Below are 24,357 nucleotides of genomic sequence, written 5' to 3'. Positions count from 1 at the left end.
TTCCTAAGCAGTTCTTGAAGGATGAAGAGCATTTACCTCAGCAGGATAGAATAGTTGAGGTACTGTCCATAGATGGAGGTATTCGAGCAAAGACTTGGAAACAGGCAGGAAGAGTGAGTTTGAAGATGGGAAGAACACCAAAGGGACTAGAGAAAAGGATCTGTCAGTGCCTGGTGAGAGATAAAGAAGGAAAAGAAGGTTGGGATCAGAATGAAGAGGTCTCTCTGGCCAGATCTCTCACGGTAAGTTATAGACCTCAAGAATCGTAACTGGAAGGGCACAGTGGTGTTGATCAGGTCCAACTTATCAAGGAACCCTTGATTGCCTCTTTGAGCATCCATGGGAAATTGTCATCCAGCCTCTGCTTGAAGAATGATGAATAACTGATGGGCATATTGTTCTGAAATTGAGCTCCTTAACTTCCTTAGGTCTCTGGTCTTTTCCCCTTGTGTACATTATGAATTCATACAATATGAACTCTCAAATTGTGTTCTAATGAATGACTGAATAACATACTCTTAGTACTAGGAGACTTCAGGCAATAGAAATGGAAATAGCCAGAAAAGATACCATAGAAAAGGAGGACATCAGTGGGGTTTGAAGAATGGGTAGAACTTAGGAAGCAGAGATGAGAGGGATGGATTCTAGGCAGATCAATTTTTGGAGCAGAAGTTCCAGGGCAAAAAAAACATACATTAAGGAGAAAATACTACAAAGATCAGCCTTGTTAGCACAGATTTTTCACTAAGAAGTGGTAAATGTGAAGACCCTCAAAATGACATCAAAGGAGTTTGGATTTGTCGATGTAGACAATAAGTTGCTATACTAAGTTCTTGAGTAAAATTAGCATTTAGAATGTGAGGGAAGCATGCTGAAGGTAACATTTTTAGGAAGACCAAATTAATAGTAGCGGACACGATAGACGAATTTAGAGAAAAACTGGAGGCAGAAATACCATTTAAGAGTCTTTCTAACTAGAAAAGCAATAAGGATGAAATTAGTATAAACACTTTGGAAAACAATTTGGCATTACCTGGTAAAGCTGCTTGGCCCAGTGATTCAGCTCCTTGGTATAATCCCCAGGGAAACTTCACATATGTATACAAATGTTTGCTGCGGTATTATTTGTATCATAAAATCCTGGAAACCTCTCAAATATTCATTAACAGTAGAATAAATGCATTTTAGCATATTCATACAAAGCAATGAAAATAAGTGAACAATAGCTCCATCAATGTGTAAGTACCACCAACACATAATGTTGACTAGAAAAAAATAATTCACAAGAGAATTTTATATATTATCTTATTGATTATATATATATATATATATATATCTCCATGTGCACGTACGTAAATTCTCTTGTACGAATTTTATGTATTATCTTGCTTATTATATATACACACATTTAAATATATATAGTTATATGTTTATACATATATAAATTCTTTTTGAATTGTTTGTGAATTTTTATAAACTTCAAAATCATACAAAACAACTATATTTTTGTTTAGGAAGGCAGAAAAATGTGGAAAACCTACAAGGGATGGTAGGAGAATGATAATACAGTTCAGGATATTATTTGCCTCTGGGGAAACGAGTATGACTGAGGAGGGCCTTCCTGAGGTTCTGGCAATACTATTTCTTAAACCGGGTATGTATATCTGAGTTAATTTTGTTATTATATAACAGTATAGGTATATTATATACACCCTTGTGTAGTCGTGCTATGTTTCACAAGTTGAAAAGTCGAAAACAAGTAATAGGGATTTAATCCAGGGTGATCATAGCAGGCATATAAAGAATTACATGTGTGATGAGATTTACTATTCATTTTTGAGATCACAAGAGTTAATTTTGTACTGCTGACACTAGTGCAGACGAGAAACTATGCAAACCAACATGCAGTACCACTATTACTTGGATTTGGAATGAAAAAATAATAAACCTAAAAGTCTGTTGGGTTTTTTGACAAGGGGTAGCTTGGTAGATGGCATAGAAGTCATGAACTGTTGAGGCATGCTCAGATGTTGTCATCCACTCTGAAATATGATGCAATAGGCTCTCCAAACATGAGCTGCAACATGTTGGCTTTCCATTCTGCTCCTTTTCTGTCTCACCAATTGTTGATACCTATTGTTGATTCCCTGACTAGTTATAAAAGTTCTCTTTTGCTTTTCCAAATTATTGAAAATATTCCAAAAATATTTATGAAAAATGAAGACTTATGTCTCCCTGTGATATTGTGATTTACAATAAGAAATAAATATACATATGTATAGATTTCTGTCTTTCAGATGACCAAAATATATTTCTTATATTCTCATATGTGTATGTGGGGTCTTCATCCACAGTTCCTGGCTCATAGCTCCTCAAACCCTCAGAATTTCCTGAGCAATAACAGCAACGAGAGCACCTTTTGTTATAATATTTGATCTCTTGTTCTCAGTTCCTGAAAATGCTTAAGAGCCATAAAGGTGAAATGGGTGTCTAGATACTCATAACAAGCCCTTTTTCACCACAACTGGATTTATGTTAACTCAGTGATTTTTGGAAAGCTCCTCAGGATGGGGGCTGGTTGCCAAGAGAACCAACCATTCAGTCCCACTGCTTGACTTCTGGGAGAGGAGAGGAGGTGGAGATTGAATCAATCACCAATGACCAATTAGTTAAATCAATCACACTTATGTAATGAAGCCTCCATAAAAACCCAAAAGGAGGGGTTTCAGAGATCTTCCCATTTGAGGAACCAGAATGTTTCCTCATGCTACCATGCCAGGCCCCACGCTCCGTAAGGACAGAAGCTCCTTTGTTTGGGATTCACCCTATATACCTCTTCATCAGACTGTTGATTTGTATTCTTTAATATCCTTTGTGATAAATCAGTAATCTGGTAATTGGGTTTCCTGAGTTCTTGCAAATTAAGTGAACCTAAGTTGGGGATCATTGGAACCTCTGATTCATAGCCAGTTGGTCAGAAGCAACAGAGTCAATCTGGGTTTGCGTTTGGCATCTGAAGCAGAGGGTGGTTTGGTGAGAATGAACCCTTTATTTTTGGAATCTGATGCTATCTCCAGGTAGATAGTGTCGGAATTGAGTTGAACTGGGTTGAATTCTCAGACACCTCCTGAGAATTGCTTGTTGGTATGGGGAAGACTCCACGTGCACAAGTTGGATTTGGGGTCCAGGAACCAAATATACTCTTTCTTTCCCTCCCTCCTTTTTATCTTTCTTCATCCAATATTTATGCAAACTAAATGTCAATTCCATACAAGGTACTGGAAGCCAAAGGTAAAGAGGCATGCGTCTTAGCTTTCATTCAAGATACAGTGGATGGATTGCTTTTCAGTTATTGCTGTAACAAATTACCACAAGCTTAGCATCTTGCAACAGAAAATTATTTTTATCTTACAGTTTTATAGGTCAGAAATCCAAAGCGGGTCTCGTTAAGCCAAAATCAAAGTATGGCAAGGCTGAGTTCCTTTTTGAAGGCTTAGGATAGTATCCATATTCTTGCTTATCTAGGTTATTGACAGACTTCAGTTTCTTTAGGGTTGTAGGATTGGGGATTTTATATCCTTGCTGGCTGTTGGCCAGGGCTCATTCTTAGCTTCTAAATACATGTGCATTCTCTGGCTTATAGCCCTCTTTATCTTCGAAGTCGGAAATCGCAGTTAACTCTGTTATGGCTTATCTCTCTGGCCTCTTCTTCCACCATGGAATCTCTCTGTCCAACTCTTTTGCCTTCCTCATCCACTTTGAAGGACTCATGTGATTAGACTGGGTTGGAAAATCTCATCTTAATCACATCTGCAAAGTCTCTTGCCATGTAAGGCAACATATTCATAGCCTCCAGGGTTTAGGGTGTGGACATCTTTGGAAGCCATTATCCTGCCTACCGCAATGGATTTTTTAAAAATTATAAAATGAAAACCCAAAGCCACATACTTATTAATGTGTAGCCATGGAGTGGTGATTAATGGTGCAGCCATGGTAAGAAAGGATAAGAACTATCATTTGATTCAGTACATTTTTCTGATTTTTTTATGGGAAGACAGAAAGATGCAATTAATGAAGGGCACAGTGGCTGACACATAGTAAGCCTTCAACAAATAGGAGATATCTTATGACCCAAATGCTGTCAATAATCCCACCCTCAGATGCCTTCCCTTTAGTACTCAAACAGCCAATCCTCCACCTCGCTGGACTGATAGGAAGGGCTGCCTTTTACTATGTTTCCCTTCCCAGGTAATTGAAGGGTCATTCAGTGCTCACAGTCAGTCCTCAGATTCCTCCCTGCCTCTTCCTCAGCGGTGCCACTCCGGGTTGCTCTGCAGGTCACGCCATGGGCATTTCCCTGTTCCCGCAGCTGTTACAGATGTCTCTCATAGCTCTTTCCTAACCATTAACCCCTATCTTTCCCTTCATTCTCCAAAACTCAGCAAAGTTAGGACATGGAGATGAGAAAATGGGTACACTACAGACAGGGAAACTCATAACTGGATCCATTACCTGTACCCCTACACGCCCATCCCCCTTCCGACCATCTCCCTTTGGTTGCTCTGCTTCTGGGACCAGAGTGGATGCCACTGACCAGAGTACACTTTGACCAATCTCTGCCTACCTGCTTCAGGTATTCAGGCATTCAATGTCTCAACTGTCCTTTCTTGAGGTGGTTCAGGCCTTGATCTCAGGAGAGTAAAAGACCCACCGATGCCTCCTCCCAACAGAAAACCCTTCCACAAAGGGCAACAGCAGAGTACCTGGCTGCCTCAGCCTCAAGAAAATGCTGGCATTTTAAACTACTTGTTTTTTGTAGCCATTAATATTTCAGAAACAAAGGGGTCTAATCCCAAAGCACTTCCTTGAATGAATTTTTATGGTTTTTTTTTTTTTCTTCATGGAATAATTTCATGTTATTTTTGAGGGAAACTTGCAGTCTGGGACAACCCCTCACTGTGTACGGGGAAAAGACCCAGAGAGAAGCGGTGCACGTCACAGAACTCGGTAGCAGTAAGTGCACAATAATGGGAATGAGGTATTCCGATTTCCTGTATGCTACTTTGAAAAGTTGTGTGTGTGTGTGTGTGTGTGTGTGTGTGTGTGTGTGTGTTTCTGTTCGTGATAAAAGCAAAAAAATTAACACCTTTATGTGGTTTTCTTGCTGCTAAATAGGACTGGAAAATCTATGTCATTCTTTAAATATTGAGGGACTTTTCTTATTGAAGCCAAATCTCCAGTACCACCTCACTAAGAAACTAAAATAGAGATGGAAATCAACAGGTGTAAAATGAAAAGAAAATACAAACATGAGAAAGAAAACTATTCATGTAGCAAATATACTTTATTTTCAGTTTTCAAGTTACTGAAAAGAAACAGAATGCTATAACAAAGGATGCAGATTACGCCTTTTGAACATAACGTTGATCTTTTTCCAACAATAAATGTATTACATGCTTATTTTGAAAAGCCCAGAAAAGTATAATGCATCTTTTTAATTCAACGCAATTGAAATTATATACTCAAATATTTTCAAAGAATCTCTCAGTTCTTCTGATTTCATTTACATGTACTAACAACCCTCTGTATACTTTCTACTTGAAAAATATATGGGACTCCCACTTTTTATTAGGAAATTGAATTAGTCCATCTGGCGAAGAATTAACCGAATTTCTTATTTTAAAAAAGTCTAAGCTCATGGCGCAGTGTTGGAATTATTGATTTCCAGAAATTACTAGTGATTCAGTGGTTATTCTAGCCTTCATCTCTACCATACCACCTTTATATACTGCTAGTAACCATTCCAAAAAAGGCAGTGAGGGAAAGCAGTATTCACTTCGACTTGACTTGACCTTGTAATCTCTACTTCCAGTCAAATACTATTAGTTTATTCAACTTCCCCAATATATCAATTGCCTATCAACTGATTTCCTTCCTACATCCCCTTATTCTGCCTTGCTCTCTCTTATCTCAGCATACTGAATTGTATGGGGAAAGTTTTTATGGCTTAAATATGATATTGTATATAAAACCTACCATGTATTTTCTTTCCGGTTAAGTTATTTTCAATCCATAAGCATATTCAAAATATTAACTACTTACGTGAGATTGCTGGCAGCATTTTAACACTCCTTTTTCAGAATCAAATATTTCGTTCTTCCTTAGTGATGAATCTACATAAAATTGATGGTCCTGGTTGTCCTTGTTTCTAAACCTTGGATTTTATAGAAAGAATTAATTATAGCATGTATCTGTTTTTTAACAGCTAAATTTGATAATGGTTTAATAGCTCAAGATGATTACTTATGGGAATTTAAGACTTATAAGATTCAATTTCCCCCAAGTCTATTTTCCTACAGTGACCTATGGCTTTGATTCCAGTAAGAAAGTCACCAAAACCAGGGTAGATCATGGACTTTCATTGTGAGCTGGCCTTGCCATCTTTGCCAGAAAGGTAGGTAGAGAGAACATAATTTGGTAAAGGAAAACTGACCTTGTCAAACCAAATTAACAACTTTCTTGATTTAAAAAAAAAGAGGAGAAGGGACTGCACCTAATCGGTGGCTCAGTTCATATTAAATAGTTTATCAAAAAAGAATGGTTTTCTTTTTATTTGCTAGGTGTTTACACTCTACCAGTGGCGGCCCTGACTGCAAATAAAAACCACTTAGGGAATTAAATGAACACCTGTCCTCAGGCTCCACCCCCAGGGGGTCTTGATTATGCGGCCTGAGGCTGGGTTGAGGCATCAGGATTTTTATTTTAATTTTTTTATTTTATCTTATTTTTTAAATCAATCAATCAATTAATTAATTAATTTGTCAGACAGAGAGAGTGCAAACGCACAAGCAAGGGGAGTGGCAGACGGAGGAAGAAGCAGGCTCCCTGCTAGGCGAGGAGCCTGACCTGGGACCCTGTGATCATGACCTGATTAGAAGGCAGACGCTTAACCGACTGAGCCACCCAGGCATCCTGAGGCATCAGGGTTTTTAAAGCTCCCCAGGTAATTTTAAAATTTTAATGTGCAGTCAGGATTGAGAATCACTACGTCTAGCCAGTAAGACTGAAATGCATTTTTCTCCTCCGAATAAAGGAATTGTATGAAATTAGAGGGACCAGTTCCTGGGGAATGTGGGATATATGAATCATAATTAGGCCCTCTAAGTGTCAACCACAGTCTGGGCAGGGAACACCTATGGAGCCAAGGATTAGAAATGAATGATGCCCTTTGTACTGCAATGATAATACATTCTACTCTCTGGGAAGCTATTAAGATATTCCTCTTAAGAATTTTTTAAAAATCTATTTTAAAGTGTCACAAGTAATAGGAGGTATTCAAGAAGGCTCTGTGTACTTAACCTGGTAGGGATTTCTGCAAAATATTTTGGTATTTTATTTATGTGTGCATCATGCAGTGAAAAAGGGGAGAATGGGAGTTTGCCAGAGAAATGAAAAAGAAAAAGAGGTTTCACATTTGCATTACATCAAGGAAGTTTGATTTGGCCTAACTATGTCTTATTGCACTTTTCAAATCTTGAGGTCTATTTGATACATAAATTTCATAAAAGTCTAGGCTCATTTAAATGATAATTTATGTCCTTAGAATGCCATTTCCAGCCTTGTTCTTCTGCACACCCCTGGAGCTGATCAGAGTGTTGTGATCCCTTTGTTTTCAAAGGAAACTTCGTGTTCACGTTCTCTCTACAGGGGTTAGTAGAGGAAGACAAGAAAATAGTTCTATAGTGTTTCTGTCAGTTAATGGGGAAAATTTTTCCTCCTTCATATATCATGGTAGGTAATTGAATTAGTACTCCAGTAGGAAAGGGTTTGCTGTTTCATACTCCTATAGTTTTTTCTTAACACCATGAAATTAAAGACATGCCAGCATGAAGCTGCATATTCCTGATCACTTTCAAATAAGCAATGTAGTATATTATTTCTTTTATGTGCTTTTATAGCACATGCTGTGCAAGATAATTGACTCCATGACAGATGTCTGTATTTCAGAGGAAAATTTATTTGTGAAAGAACACACATATATTACTTTAACATGGCTCTATTCATTACGTGGTCCACAAGGTGCTTTTTGATGACTTGTAAATTGAAATTAATATTTTCTCTTGCCATCTGTATACGCATAAGCAAATCTGACTGTTTGATATAACCAATTTGAAGTTTATTCTATTATTGAATGTAACCTTCTGTTCTCAATCAAGGCTGGGTGCTCTTAGATCTTACTTGAAGTGCTGCAGAATGTGGAAGGATATAGTTTTCTTTCTTTTCAGTGAAGCCCATAGGCCTGCACGTTCCCCATTCATCCAGGATAAGTTCTGTCCATTGGATCCATCTTTACAATGAAATGACCATCAGAAAGGTCGAAAATAAGGAGTACAGGAAAGATTCTCCATTCTTTACTCTGTCACTTCTGCTCAAAATGTTACTCTTTTCGAAGACAAACACTAGGCAACAGCATCTGAAGTCCCTAACACTTTTGCGTGAGGCGAGTTGGTTTGGAAACTGGCAATATTAGGCGGATGAGGCTGCTGTGAAAGCAAACTGAAAATAGGGGAGGTTTATGGAGGACTGACCCTCTCCATCGACTTTGTAATAGTGCCTGAGACCAATTCTCCTTCCTGTAAATAAGCTCTCCCATTCTTTTTAGTTATAAGAATTTTTCCCAGGAAAAAAACTGGGCCCTTTATCCCCACCAGTTGTGTGGACACTTTTTGCCATGAGATTGTATCATTTATTTACAATTTAAATAATTAATACATACCGAGGGATTACCATTTTCAGAAAGTATTGAAGTTCAATAAGGTTCCATTTCACAGATAATTTTTCTTTTAATGAGCAGACAAGGAGAAACTTCTTATATGGGGCAGGTCTCTTCCAGCTGCTTGAACTTTTCAGCGGCTTAGCTTTTTGTGCGATAGAAGAAATAAGGGAAGGAAAGGAGATTTGACAATTAAAGTTGAGGTAGCCTCTCCAAAGGTAAAAGTGGGGCCCTAGGGACTGTTTCTGTAATGACATTTCTAGAGTGTGGAGCCAGCCTTAGGTGAGGCGGAGCCCTGAGGTCAGAAAAGGAGTGTTCTCACCTACTAAGTGTGGGTGGTTGGCTCCCCTCCAAAATCACATGCTAAGCTTGTTGTGCTGGGGGGCTGGACTGCACACAGACTGAAACGCTCTAAGGCTGTAATGTCTGACTTCTGGGCTCGATGGGGGCTTCCTCAGGCAAACTGATTCTATGTCAGTGCAGCTGAAGCTGTGGCTGTGCCCACCAGGACCTCGAGAGTGTGAGAGAAGGTTGCCATCCAGTAATAGTGAAAGCATTGTCCCAGCCATTCTCCCACAGTTTCTGGTAAGAATGTGTCCACTCATTGAACAGGAAAATTATCTTGACATAAATATACACCAAATTGAACTTAAAAATAACAACCACCACAGTCTTAGGACTTCTGTCCCTCCCCACTTCCTTCTTCTCTCATCAAAAGTGACTTCTTAATTTAAGGGAGGGTCCCAAGTGCAAGCTTGCTTTACTTAATAGCCCAGCCCAGGAGGGAGGGTAAGTGAGACGGCCGATGCCTAAAGCAAGATGCCTAAAACAGCCAGGCCAGCTATAAACTGACTCAGCTCTACCTTCTTGCATCTCCTCAGTGACCATCACTTTCCAGCATGAATTTCTCATCACTGGCCAAGAACTTGGGGTCATCAGACTTCCCAGAAATTTAGATTGGGAAGTGGGACTGGTGAAGGCATGCTCTAGGTCCTGAAGTCTATCCGTGACTCTCCACTACTCAGAATTCTGATGGGAGGTGGTCCAAATTTTCCAAGCTATCCACTGCAAGCATTGGTGGTTTCCCAATGGAGAAACGGATTTTTCTTTCCAGGAGTTCCCCTCTCGCTGGAGGGCTTTGCCTCTCCTTCATGACGGCATTTCTCCTGCATACTCATTCGGGTTGCACTTTCCTTCCTTGCCCTCAGTACACTGCCGCCTTCTTTTTCATCTTCTTCATTGTTTCTCCTCCCAGCTTGCTCTTCGCTCCCCAACTCCTCAACTCGAAGACCCTAGGACTTTCAGGTATTTGACGAAACCAGAACCCTGCGCTGGGGATCCCTGGAGTGGGGGGGGATTTAGGGAGAAGAGAAGTGGCTGGCACTGGGGAGAGAAAGAACGCGGTGAACACACCCAAGTTACCTGCAGTGGCAAACACTGCCCTTGAATTAAACGCGTATCAATTTGTGTGTGGGATCAGTAATACACAGCACGTAGCCTCACGGGTATAGAACCTTCCAGCTGAAACTTCCCAGATCCCTGGCACCCTGTTTTCTCCTGCTTTGGGGTGAGGCACGGAGGGAGTTGGCTCCTGAGTTCATGCGGGCGTTTTAGGGGCGAAGAAGTCAGTGTGCGCGCTGAGCGCTGCTGGCTTAAAAAGCTTTGGGTGGGGTGGAGGATGTGCACACAGACGTGAGGAGCTAGGCTAGGTAAGGGGGTCCCCCCAGGCCTGGGATGCGGGCAGGAAAGCACTGCGAAGACCTGAGCGAGGGAGCCTGAAAGCAGTGGCCGGGCTGGGGTGTGTATGTGAATAGAAACTGCACCTTCTCCACAAGTTCAACCCCGTTGCCCGGTCTGGTCTACCAGTTCCATACACTCTCTTTGCGGGAGTTCCCAACCCCGAGTCGGAGCAGGGGGTGGGGTCCTTGGTTCTCTCGGGAAATGTCCTCCCAGCCCTGCGCTGGGCGGAGGGAGAGTCGGACATTTTTCTCGGCCTCTTTCCAGGCAGCCGGCGTGGCCACCTAGCAGGGCTGCTTTTAGGGACACGGGACTCAGGCAGAGCGAAAGGAGACTTTCAGGCCCGGCCTTCACCCCCCTGCCCAGGCTCACCAGCGAGTTCCAGCTCTTGGCCACCTCCGGCCCGCACGTGAGTCCAAACACCCAGGACAAGCGATCCCCGCAGGGAAACCCCGGGAAGCTGCGCGCGACCAGGAGGTGACTCTGCGGGGACCTCGTTCCCAACCCCCGCGGCCCCCGCGCCCGAGGGGGGCAGGGGCGGAGCGCAGGCGGCGAGGGCGAGGCGGGCCCGGGGGCGGCCGGGAACCGCGGAGCCGCCCCGGGGGAGGGACTGACTGCGAGCTGCCCCCGGGAGAAGAGGGCGAGCGGCGGACCAGGCTGGGCCCCGCGCGCGCCTGGAGGAAGGAGCCCCCGCCGCCGCTGCCGCCGCGTGCTTAGCCTGTCCCCGCCCAGGGAGCCGGAGCCTCTCAACTAACTCCGCCCGCCGCGCCCGGCGCTTCGCCGCCGGCAGGCTCCGGCTTCCGTCCCGGACTGTGCCCGCTGCCGCGCAGGTTGGTGCCGCCGCCGCCACTGCGGCGCGGCGGACAGGGCAAGGCTGGGGGTGGGAGCGCCGACGGGGCTCGGGAAGTTGGGCAGATGCTGGGCCGGGGCAGGGGTACTGCTACCTCAGCTCCCTCCTCTTCCCCGCGCCCGAGGCGGTTGTTGATTCTCTCCCGGGCTGCGAGTCTCAGGGAATCCAGCGCCTCGGCCGGGGAGGGTCGCCGGGACTGAGCCTTCTTCGCCTTCTCTTAATCTCTCTCTGACTACCCCGCGCCGCCACCACGGCCTCGGCCGCTTCGTGAGGGGTCAGCCCCCTCCTGTGTCTCTCACCTTCGCACTTCTTGCGCCCTCACCCTATCGGTACAGTTGTTCATTCGCTCTTTCTGCCCCCAACTTGGAACTCTCGGTAAGGGTGAGAAACCTCCCTGGTTCCCGCCTTGCCCCTGAGGACGTTTGGGGGGTGGGGGTGGGGGAAGCTGGGGCCGCCGCGCAGGGAGAGGGGCTGGAGCTGGGGAGCGACCTGGGGTGCTCGAGTATCGGCGGGGAAGTGCCGGGAAGCGGTGGAAATTCCCTCTCTTCGCTCCGGTCCTTGCCCAGCTCTGCTCTCCTTCCAGCCGTTTTGCCAGCCAGCCAGTGCAATACGCCCTCGAAGGGTGATCTCAGAGGCGGGATGGAAAATATCCACCACTTGGAGTCTGGTTTCAGTCACCTTGCTATTTGTGTGGCCTTGGGACCCGACCCTTTGGGCACTATATTCGGGTCTGCAAAAGGTGCGTCCTCTCTGCCCACTGCTGAGGGTCATTGTGAAGATCCAGTGGGATGACTGAGGGGCGTTACTCGACTTAGAGCCACATCTCCAGTCTCGGGAAGCTGCCTGATGGCGGGTCCTGTGTTCTAGTCCTCTGAGTTCAGGTCCTTTGGCTGAGATGTAATTATGTCTCTAGGTGATTTGCCTTGTAGCTTGGTTGGGATAAAGGCTCGTGTTTCCGGATCTGGTCGTTAGTGTTCAGAGTTGAAGTCGTTTCTTCCCCACCGAACCCAAAGTATCAAGCTATGGATCCTACATATTTCTGTGGTCAGAAGAATTCAAATAGCAAAAGGTCGTTATTGGCCCCGTTCTTTGGGTAAATAACAATTGTGTGTGCTTCCGATGTTTGCCCATCTTTATGATCTCTTTTACATCTTAACTGAAATTTAAATTTGCTTCTGGTTTTAACAGTTCAGGAAATAGACCTTCATTTTAATAAGTTCAAACATTTAGCTCGGGCAAACGATATGTGCCCTATCGTTTGCAAATTTTCAGTTTAAAATCACAGGCACAAGAAGTATTGTTAGCATCATTCTAATTGCTGTATGAAGAAAGCAAGTAAATGGCCTAAGAAAGTCATCTTTAGACTTGGTATTAAATGGTTCCTGATTTAATAGACATTTCATAAGTTCCTGTATTGTACAATATATTGTCCTATGTACTTTCAAAGGTAAAGATAGAATATATTCCTTGTCCTAAAGAGGCTTCCCATCTAAATTAGAGAATAATATTTTTATTTCATATTTTTATATGGACATCAAATATATTCTAATGACTACATATGGTAAGTAGAATGATATCAAGAATACATTATTGAAGGCCCATTAAGATCATTATGTGGTGACTCTACCTAATAGATTGGAATTAAAAGTTTAGCTAAGCAAGTGTTTTTTGAAATGAAATTCCAAATGCTACTTCATGAAATGGGAGGCATTCTTGGTAATAAATTCTGTCTTTTTAGGATGAAAACTCAGAAGAGCATCCATACATGTATGATTTGGTAATCAAATGTTAAAAGCTATAGAAATTTCAATTCTAATTCAGCTTTCTTCAGTGAATAAGTCAATTTATTGTGTTTATGTACATTTTTTTCTCAACTCTTTGAGAAAGGAAATTATATTGTAATGCCTAGAAAAAAGTACAGAGATTGAATGTCATATTTTCTAATAAGTTGAAACTTGAACACTTCAAGCCTGATGGGCCCCTGATTGACTCTGGAAATTTGGCTGAAACAGTTACAAGATTCTTAGTGAGAGGTTTTTTTTTTTTTTTAACCATTTAAACAATTTTGACTTGTCACAAAGATTGGGCAAGAATTCCATCTGGGAAAGACTGTCCAGACTAGGTTGTATTTGGTGCAACATCAATGACATCTCTGACTCTTTTCCTGCCCCTAAGAAGAATGCATCCATCTGTTGGATATGTGTAGAATTTCTTAGGCTTTGCATACCCTATCCTGGGCTCTGAGAGCTTTGAGTCAACTCAGTCAGTGAGGCAAGGCAGGCTGAGAGGCATCATGAGGGAAATGAAGTTAACTTTACGCTTGGCCTTTTTGCTTAGTACCTTTGTTTTTGTATATGTGAATTGAGATTAAAGATCCAGTCGCTGCCCTGGAAACTGTGTGGTTTGGTAAATAGTCATGAGTCTTAAGCCAGGAACCTTACGTAAGAACTTTCTTCACCCTTTTAACTTCTTTAATCAGTAAAAGCTAATTGTTAAAACTACATACAAATAGCTTTAGAAAAAGGCTCTGAATAAAGTTGTTGGTGGTGTCTTGTACTCTCAAGTCTCCTGGGAGAAGTTTTGGTCCTCTTTATCTCCTACAATTTACTGTACTTGTGTAGAGAATACGACCTTCATTTTACCCAGGGTTGGATAGCTAGTTAGTGGCAGGAGTAAAACTATAATTCGTATTGCCTGAAAAAATAGCTTTTTGGTTTTTTTTTCTTTTACCCTGTGTGGTCTCTTATCATCTGGGGCATATTAAAAATCTCACAGTTGTAAATTGTGTATGGTTAACACTTTTGGATTTGGGTTCTGATGGGCCTGGGTTTGAATCCGGCCCAGGTGTTTAGTAGTCATGTAACACTGGGTAAATTTCTTAACCTCCCAAGTCCTCAGTTTTCTCTTCTCCAAGATGGGAATAATGGAATTACCTAGCTCAGAGGACCATTATAAGGATTAAGTGTGAAAGATTTAAATCCATTTAAAGTACTTATTAGCACATTGCCTGTTATTTAGTCCATTCCTACTACTCTACTACTCAAGTAGTTATTTTAGTTTCTTGGGGCAGGGGATGACATGTCAAGGGTCCAATTTTTAAAAATAAAAAAATCATAGAAACAAAACTATACATCACCCCCCCCCCCCATATTTTGAATTAGCCATTCCTTAGCTAATGTTTGTTTAATTTATTTAGTCAACAGTGTTTATTGCACTTCTGTGTGTTGGACCTTTTCCTACGCACTGGTATGCAAAATAGTCATAGTCACTCTCTTATGACCTTAAAAGTCTGGGAAGGGATCCAGACTTTTAAACAGAAAATTGTAATCTCATGTCATTCATGCCACGATAGAGGTAACGCAGAGAACCACGGAAGAAGGGATGGTGGGGGCCTGGGTTGGTGTGTGTCCTACAGTGCATCACCTCATTGTAACTGTGGTCAGGGAAAACTTCCCATGAATACAATCAGATCTGAAGAGTGCAGTTAGCAACTGCAGAAGTTGGGGATTGAGGAATGTTCCAGGCCAAGGGGAACAGAGCATGATGCATTATAATGGAAGTCAGGTAGATAATGTAAAAGAATAAACGAATGAGAGCAGGAATGAGTGGTGTGGAACATGGAGAACCCAGACTTGGTTTAAAGGAAAACAGTGATACTCGGTTCCAGCCCAGTGTTGTCAGGTTGGGATGCAGGCCTTGTCTTGCCAGATGCCCTGGTTTTTTAAGAAAAGCTTACTGTCTAGTGTAAGAGATTTGGGTATTCTAAACTCAGGGTTCCCCTTCTGTAATGCAAATCATTAAGCCTAAAGGTATCACTTACCCTGTTTGCATCATACTGTGGGATCTGGGCTTCAAAGAGCTGATACAACTAAATCCATACTCCTGCTACTGCTAGTTCTGTGAGTGGTGTAGCCCTTGTCCATACTTCGATATCTCATGTGTTCTCCCCACATCCAAGAAACTGTGGCATGCTTATTTGTTAGCTTGCAAGTGGGGCAAAATCTGAGATCCTTTACAGTTCTTTAAAGTCACTAGGTACATTGTTTACATTTTAATTTTAATTAATTAAAATAAAAAAATGTTAATTCCTCAGTCACAGTAGCCACATTTTAAGTGTTTAATAGCCATATGTGGGTAGTGATTACTGTTGTGGGAAGAGCAGATACAGAATTTCCATCATTGCAGAAAGTTCTATCAGGTGTGGCTTCAAATTTGTGTGTGTGTGTGTTCTTGGGTGAGTAGAGGCAAGAAGTTGCTGATTTTGACAGCATAAAAATGATACTTGCTTTCATGTTGGGTTCATAGGAGTTCCTTTGTACAAAGGGCATATTTCGGTTTGGATAATCAATACAGTATTTAGTTCAGTCATCTTGGTAAAATAAAAGAAAATTATCTGCAGTATGTTTGGAGACTGGACAGACTAGGGCCATGTGGCAGGGGAAAATCTCCGTAGATGTGGCATTTCTCAATATCACGTGGAGATTAGGATCTGTGCCCAAAGGAGCTTGAACCTCTGAACGCTGTCTTCAGCTTCTAGCCACGCTTAACATGGAAGGACAAGAGCTGCACATTTGCAGGGAGGTTCTGGAGCATAGCCAGTTCACCAGCACCCCGGCAGCACCTGCTGCAACCCAGCTGTGCTGTCTGAGCTCACATAGAGGATGGAGGACAGGAGCGAGCGAGACTTCCCAAGGGCTCAGGGAATTTAAGAGGAACAGCTTTGAGAAAAGAGGGAGCTAGACTCAAAAAGGAAAAACAAAAGTAGTACTTTACAGCGCAACTTTAAATGACAAAGCAGGGGTGGGAGAAAATGCCAGGGAACCGTAAAAACAGCAGATGCCCTTGCTGTCAGATGGGAGAAGTTCGTTTTGGGGAGGTCGTGGACCACAAGTACTGGGAAGTGAAAGCACATTATTTCTCTCCTTCTTTCTGTCATTCTTAGGCCCAGCCAACAGCAGATGCAACCACAAAGGGCAATGTTTTTTTACCTGCACTGAGTGCGCAGTTGACTGCTAGCCATGAAGGAACAGCGTGAGCAAAACAAAGGACGGTGGTAGAAATCTTAGAAAGTGAAGGCAAAGCCCCTTATGGAAGAACCGTATTACTACCCGCTATTTCCCTGGCGCAAAATGCCCTCTTCCGATATTGGGCATTTCATCTACCTACGCCAGAAGAAATGCGCTTTAAAATAGTACATATTTCTAGTGTAATATAATTGTAATTATATGAAGACTAATACAAATTTTTAGAAATTTGAGTTTTAGAATGTTTTAAAAATTGAATTTATTATTTGCAAGTGCTTACTTACATCACCCAGAACATGCTATTAGAACTCTTTATAAGAAAACTTTTATAAAGAGACATGTTAATTTTGAAGTAGCATGATGATCGGATGATTTGCATATAACTGGAGGGCTTCTGTACTGTTCATAGAAAATTTGTGTAGGCTAGACATATACCTCTTGTTTACGCTACTAAATACATTGACAAACCCTTATTTTCACAGATACTCTTCAAGTTTTAGTGAACTTTGGGAGAGCTGGGTCATTTGCTTTTAGGATTTGTACCAATGTAGAGTCCCTTGCATAAATTTCCCACTTGGTGAGATTTTATTCAATTTGGTGTTTCAGTGTTATTTTTGGTAAATGCCTTTTTTTTTTTTAATTGTGAATTTTAAAATCTTAATTCTGTAGGGATGGAAAGGGTTGGTTATGCTCCCTGCATTCTCCCCACTCCTCCCTGCCTAAATCTGTTACTGTCAGTTTTTTAGCATGCTTTCATTTTCCCCTTTCTGTTTTGTTTGCCACCGTTCTTACCCACGCTTCAGGCTTGCATTTCCTTGTGCCTCCATTCTCTTCATATAAACAGCATGAAATTGGGAATAATCATTGTCTGTTGTATTTCTGAAGATCAGAATTCTCACCAGTTTCATGCTGTCCTTTCTCAGGCAGGGTGTGGTAAATCATCTTTGGAAAACTGGCTCCAGTAAAACTATGCAGTTGAAACTGTTGTGCCCTGTTCAGAAACAAACCCAGGAGATTCGCTGTTGATAGCATGAGTCACTGATGGGTTCAAATGAAAGGAGTTGATTCTAGGCTGCTTTTCATGCACGTCAGTGTTACATCTTATTTTAAAAGAAGCCTGAAACAAAGAAAAATAAACTAGTAACTCTTCCTTTCCCTCGGAGAATGTAGAATTACATGGATTCTAGCTTTAGGTGATTAAAACAACAACAGTTGAGGGTTACAAATTCGGCCGTGTCCTTTAACCCTGGATTTCCTGTGGTGTTCAAAAATTTTTAGTGTGTACAGTTCCCCAAGTCATACATGAGTGCCTTTAATCAGGAGCAAAAGTGGGTTCTTTCTATTATATGCCGTTTCCTCCATGGCCCTTGCCTCACTTAGCTATTACTGTATGCCTAATCGACCACAGTGAAATGTCTTTAAAACATTTTCCAGGGGGCTAAGGACTTTTTGGAGAATTTTTATAGAAGAAAATGCCAAGAAGAAAGAAAGTTTGAATAGTTTCTTTGCAGAGGCAAATGTTTCCAGAGAGACTGATGAGTCAAGGAGCCCTTACTAGGATATGTAGATGTAACCTTTCACCTAGTTACCGTCATTACCTAAGTCATAACTGTGTAGTTTTAGCAAATTGTTTGAACTGGTTCTTGTCTAGTTCCTTAATGAAACAAACTCTCTCGGTCCCGTTCTTTTCTGGTCTGTAGGCAGTGCTGTTTCCAAGTTTGCATTGCCCTAGGCTTCTCCTGGTTCCTTCTGTTTAAATGGCAGCTGATCATATTGTAGATTTTCACTTGTATTTTTGTCTTCAGCTCTTCTTCAGTATTTGTGGAAGGTTTTTATGTGTGTATCCGATACTGGCTTCTGGCTCTTTGGTTCTTCACAAGGTGCCTTCATTCACTTACTCAACAAATATTTATTCAGAGCCAGCCATGTACCAAGCACTATATTTGACCCTCGAGATTTGGTAGTGTGCGAGATAGTCGTGACCTCTGCTATCATAGAGCGAAGAGTCCAAGATGAAGACCATCATTAATTTTAAAAAACCCGCAACAACGAATAATTACATAATTACAAATAGAGGTAAATGCTCTGAATAGAGCAGTACAGTTTTGTGGGCTTGTGTAACAGGAACCCGAGGGGGTGACACTTGATTGCTATCTGAAGCATGAGGTGGAGAATTTGAGAGGGGGTGGGGAGAAGAGTGCTCCAGACAGCAGAGGGAAGTTTGTGCAGAGGCCCTGTGACAGAAGGGAACAGAGTGAAATCAAGCAATGGAGGAAGATCAAGGGGCCAGTGGAAGGAGATGAGACTGCACACCTAGGCTGGGGACAGTCCATAGAGGGTCTTACTGGCCACATTAAGAATTTGGTCTTTATCTTAAGAACCATGGAGAATGTTTTAAGTAGAGGCTAGTGACTCCATGAGATTTGTGTTTTGATAAAATCATCTGTGGGGGAATGAATTGGAGGAGGACACAGGATGGCAGTGGGGAGAAGTTGGGTGGCTGCTGCATTAATCCAAGTAGAAAGAACAGTGTGGCCCAGCCCTGTTGTGTATACTGGTAGTGAAGTGGCAGGGAGGATGGATTTAAAAAGTATTTTAGAGGATATCATCAACTTTATTTGGGGATAAGACTATTTTATTCATTCAACAGATACTTAGTGAGTCCCTACCTTATGCCAAGATTTGTGCCGGCTCTGGGAATCAACTGTGAATAAGACACACAGGATCCCTGTACTTGTGGGGTTTATGTATTAATGAAAACAATGGCTAATCAATAAGTAAAATAAATATAATTTCAGGTAATAATAAGTCTTATAAAGAAAATGAAGCCATGTAAGGGAATGGAGAATGACTGGGGATCGTCTTCTTATATAGAGGGATCAAGAAAGACCTTTCTGAAGAGGTAGCATTTGAACAAAGACCCAAATGAAGTAGGGGAGTTAACTATAAAAAATCTTCTCCCAAGTGGAGGGAACAACAAGTGCAAGGTCTCGAGGCTGGAGCAAGGAACCTCCCACCCTCACAGAATACCAAGAAGGCCAGTTTGTCTAGAAATATGGGAGGGAGAGAAGAAAGGCAGCTGTCAAGGATGTCATGCTAGAAGTTGAAACTTGAAGCACCTACATAGATTCTCATTATATTCTCTTTAGTCATGACTACTTTTTCAAAGCCATACACTGTTCCAGTCACAATCCCAGATTGCTTTGCCACTAAACTGTTGTTAAGAATGCTACTGGGACAGCTGTCTTTATCACATCACACCCTGGCCAAAAGCCAGACAGTGGTAACTGCTTGTCCATCGTGTCAGTGATACCCTTTGATTGGCTCAATGGAAGGGACCTTTCGCATTTTAACTGCATTTTCCATTACAGCGCTCTCTGGACTCTTCCAATTAGTTGATTGAACGGCTTTCTCCAGTGTTGGTAGGCCGTACACATAATTTATCGTTGTTTTCCTTGGTGTTTCATCTGTTCACCATGGCCCTTCTTTTGTTAGTCTGTTTCCATCTCTTCCTTCAAGGCCAGGTTCACAAGTTAGCAGTTACCTTTTCATTTTTTCTGATTTACTCCATCTTTCCTGGATCACTGAGCACCTCAACCTACTCAGTCTGTATGATACTATTTTTTCCTTTCTTCCTTGAGTCATTGGAAGAGGCACTACTGTAAAGTGCTACTGTTTTCCAAGTTAAAATATTTATGATTATGTTCTTTCTTCCTAGAAAAGATTGAGCACCAATACTAGCTCTGCCATGTGCATATATGACTTGGGCCAAAACATTCAACCCTGTGAGGTTCAGGTTCCTTGTCAGTTAAGATGAAGATAATGAGCCTCCCATGTGGAGAAAGGAGATCCCTCCTACATTGTTGGTGGGAATGCAAGTTGGTACAGCCACTCTGGAAAACAGCGTGGAGGTCCCTTAAAAAGTTAAAAATTGAGCTACCCTATGATCCAGCCATTGCACTACTGGGTATTTACCCCAAAGATACAGACGTAGTGAAGAGAAGGGCCATATGCACCCCAATGTTCATAGCAGCAATGTCCACAATAGCTAAATTGTGGAAGGAGCCAAGATGCCCTTCAACAGATGACTGGATTAAGAAGTTGTGGTCCATATATACGATGGAATATTACTCAGCTATCAGAAAGAATGAGTTCTCAACATTTGCTACAACATGGACAGCACTGGAGGAGATAATGCTAAGTGAAATAAGTCAAGCAGAGAAAGGCAACTATCATATGATTTCTCTCATCTATGGAACATAAGAACTAGGATGATCGGTAGGGGAAGAAAGGGATAAAGAAAGGGGGGGTAATCAGAAGGGGGAGTGAAACATGAGAGACTATGGACTATGAGAAACAAACTGAGGACTTCAGAGGGGAGGGGGGTGGGGGAATGGGATAGACCGGTGATGGGTAGTAAGGAGGGCACGTATTGCATGGTGCACTGGGTGTTATACACAACTAATGAATCATCGAGCCTTACATCGGAAACCGGGATGTACTGTATGGTGACTAACATAATATAATAAAAAATCATTAAAAAAAAAAAAAAAGATACATTGAAGTCCTAACCCTCAAAAAAAAAAAAAAAAGATAATGAGCCTCCCTAATTCATTCATAGTGTGCTTATGAGGAGTAAATGAGGTAAGACACGGGAAACGTGTTTTATTTTTTATTTTATTTTATTTTTTTAAAGATTATATTTATTTATTTGACAGAGATAGAGACAGACAGCAAGAGAGGGAACACAAGCAGGGGGAGTGGGAGAGGAAGAAGCAGGCTCATAGCGGAGGAGCCTGATGTGGGGCTCGATCCCAGAACGCAGGGATCATGTCCTGAGCCGAAGGCAGACTCTTAACCGCTATGCCACCCAGGCGCCCCACGGGAAACGTGTTTTAAACACACGTGTCATTATTTTAAATATTTTCGATGGGCGTATTTCATCATCTAAATTGCAGGGTTTTCACACCAGTTCCCACTGTGGAATCTCCTGTGCTACAGGAGCTGTGTGAAGCTTCTTGAGCTTCTAGCCACACTACCCAAGCTTGGGACAACTCAGTCCATGGCCTGTGTAATGGTTCCTGGGACTGCTGCAACAAAATACCATCAACTGGGTGGCTTAGAGCAACAGAAACACACTGTCTCATAGTTCTGGAGGCCCTGTGATCCATGTATTGGTGGGTTGATTCCCTCTGAGGGCTGTGAGGGAGCACCTGTCCCATTACTCTCTCTTAGCATCTGGTAGCCCCTGATGTTCCTTTGCTGTGGCTGGAATTCTCTTTGTGTCTTCACATCACCGTTCCTCTGTGTCACTGTGTCCAAGTTTCCCCTTTTTAGGAGGACACAGTCATTGGATTACAGCCCACCCTAATGTCCTAATCTTAACTTGATCACTTGCAAAGATCCTATTTCCAAATAAAATGACATCCACAGGTACTGGAAGTTAAGACTTCAACATCTGTTTAGGGAATGCAGTTCAACTCATATCAGCATGATTCAATACACATTAAGAAATGGCAATCACAAACATGAATTTCTAGAATGACTCATAGAGGACATGGGGTAGGTCTGTAAGAGCTAATCTTCTGTATGACATAGGGCAAAATCAATGAAATACCTGGTCAAAGTTACATGTGAAATTCTGAATGTACATATATACTTAACTTTAGAATTCTGCAAGTCCTATTAATTTCAAATTAGTATAAATTAGAACAGAGAGGGCCAGACGAGAGAAGGAACAAAAGAACCCAGTCATTTTTCTTTTTAATAGTACATTCTTTTTCTTTTAATAGTATATTCAGATATTGTACTGATGTGAATGGAAAAAATATATAATCCTTGTACTTATTCATATAATCTTTATGTAGACTCTTTCTGTTGTCTCAATTGTGGGGTTTTTTTGTTTGTTCGTTTGTTTTTGTTTTTGTTTTTGTTTTTGTTTTTACCCAGCATGCTTCCTTTGACTTTCTGGAAGATTACATGTGTCCTGTGACACAGACTAACCCACTCTCTGCTAAATGTCCAGAAGGGTCTGTGGTTTTTATCTTGTTAGATGCCTCGGCCTTGGCTGATTAAAAACTCACTCTTCTCTGAGACTGAAAAATCTCATATGCTTGTTTTTCTCACCAGTTTCTTTTTTTTTGTTTGCTTTTATTTATTTATTTTTTTGATAGTACAGAGAAGAGTTGTACGTTGCTACCTGTCGATGCTGGAGAATACCTAAGTGCTACTCTCGTAGAGTTGTATCAGATTTGGCGGTAAGGTGTTCCATTTTCTGTGTTAATCTTCATTTGGTCTTTTCCGGGTGCTCAGGTTTGTTTTAGAGAGGTTGAGAGAAGGTACCTGAAACTGGTGTGGTGGTATTTTCTGTGTACCTGGCTGACCAGTTTAAAAGTCTAACCATTTTTTATTTTCTACCAGTCTAGCGTGTAGATCACATCCACCAAAACTATTGTAGGAAGCCGTTCAGATTTAGTGAATAGAAATTGAATACTTGACCTTTACCTACAAAAGTGGCTGTTATTTCAGTCAACCAGAAGAGCTTTCTTAGCAAAGCTCGTACATTCCAAATAATTATGTGATAGAGAAAGGTTTTAATTGTTGCACTTTAATTAATTTGTTTCACTATTATTGCTGCGTTGAGATTTTCACTAAAGGAAAACAGCCATCGGTTATTTCTGCTTACAGTTTTTGTAAAAAATGTTTAAAGAAAAAGGCAAACCATGAATTTCAGATTTCACTGTTACTGTAGAAATAAATTTCCTCCTGGTATCCAATCAAGTAGATGTTACCAGGAGACAAAAAATGTTTGATCTTAATCTTCAAAATCTAACAGAATACCTTCTTTCTGAAGCTAGAAAAGGGTGAAAAATCATATGAGAAGGATACAAAAATCGCAAGAGATTAAATTTATTGCTACATTAATCTGCATCATCTGGAAATTTTGATTTTTCCTTGTTCGTAAGTGAAGTTTTTGACATATTCTTTCCTTCCTCAACATAAATACCAGAAGGTTAAACAGTGACTAAAGTCATCAACCAAAAATGTGTTGAATAGAGAACATGTTGGATAGAAAATTTCATGGCTTGAGCAGTGGGGCAGGTAGGCAGGCATTTTAAAGAAGTGTATTTGTTCCTGGAGTTAGGAAAGACCTTGTTTCTGGTCATTTTATTAGATTTAAATTTTTTTTTTTTTGCTAGGGGCACCTGGGTGGCTCAGTCGGTTAAGCGTCTGCCTCCAGCTTCAGGTCATGATCCTGGAGTCTGGGGACTGAGTCCCGCATTGGGCTCCCTGCTCAGCAGAGAGCCTGCTTCTCCCTCCGCCCCTCACCCTGCTCGTGTGCTCTCTCTCTTGCTCTCCCTCTCAAATAAATAAATAAAACCTTAAAAAAATTTTTTTTTGCTACTTTTGTCTTTACAATTTTCCATTGTCATTCCGATTTAAAAATATTTAGATGCATATTCTTTCTTCTTAAAATATGAGCTTTAAGCCATACCTGGGACCATTTGGTGCTTCATGTAATCTCAGCATCCAGTAGAGTTATTTCACCCAAGGGATGCTTAGTCCTAGGTTGCAGGGCCATCATTCCAGAGCACCCTTAACTTCACCGATACGCGTTGTCTCATTCAATGAATTTTCTACACTTGAAAGCTACCAGTTTTTTGTTTGTTTGTTTTGAGGTGGTTAAGAGGATGGACTTGAGAGTCACAATGCCTTATGTTCAGACCCCAGGTCTGACATTTCCCAGGCATGTGACTTCAGACAAATGACTTCTCTTTGACTCAGTTTCCTTGTCTCTGAAATGAATAATAATAACAATAATTCACAAGTAGCCCTTGTGATATTGATTGTGTGCCACACACTGTTCTAAACACGTCATATATTTTTAACACATTTAGTTCTCACAGCAGCCTTGGGAGATGGGGTAGTTATTAAATCCAGTTACGAATAAGGAAAACGAAGTACACAGAGGT

General features: G+C 41.6%; 1 protein-coding gene across 24 annotated transcripts in view; it reads left to right on the top strand.

Annotated features, from left to right (window-relative positions):
* The first annotated feature begins 10,805 nt into the window (after nucleotides 1-10,805).
* Nucleotides 10,806-24,357, top strand: part of PAM (peptidylglycine alpha-amidating monooxygenase) — a 270,852-nt gene continuing 257,300 nt past the window's right edge. For 6 of the 24 annotated variants that reach the window (XM_045808312.2, XM_045808321.2, XM_045808320.2 and 3 more), the window contains exon 1: nucleotides 11,193-11,340. The gene's annotated coding sequence lies outside the window, so the exon portion shown is untranslated. Of the gene's footprint in view, nucleotides 10,920-11,192; nucleotides 11,341-22,557; nucleotides 22,642-24,357 lie in introns of those variants that run through there. The other 18 variants (XM_045808325.2, XM_045808323.2, XM_045808322.2 and 15 more) reach the window with 8 other exon arrangements.

The sequence above is a fragment of the Ursus americanus genome, chromosome 5 (assembly GCF_024610735.1).
Source record: "Ursus americanus isolate L20-20 chromosome 5, mUrsAme1.1.p, whole genome shotgun sequence".
Taxonomy (NCBI): Eukaryota; Metazoa; Chordata; class Mammalia; order Carnivora; family Ursidae; genus Ursus; species Ursus americanus.
The sequence above is the reverse complement of the archived record's forward strand: the minus strand, read 5'-3'. Positions and strand labels throughout refer to the sequence as shown.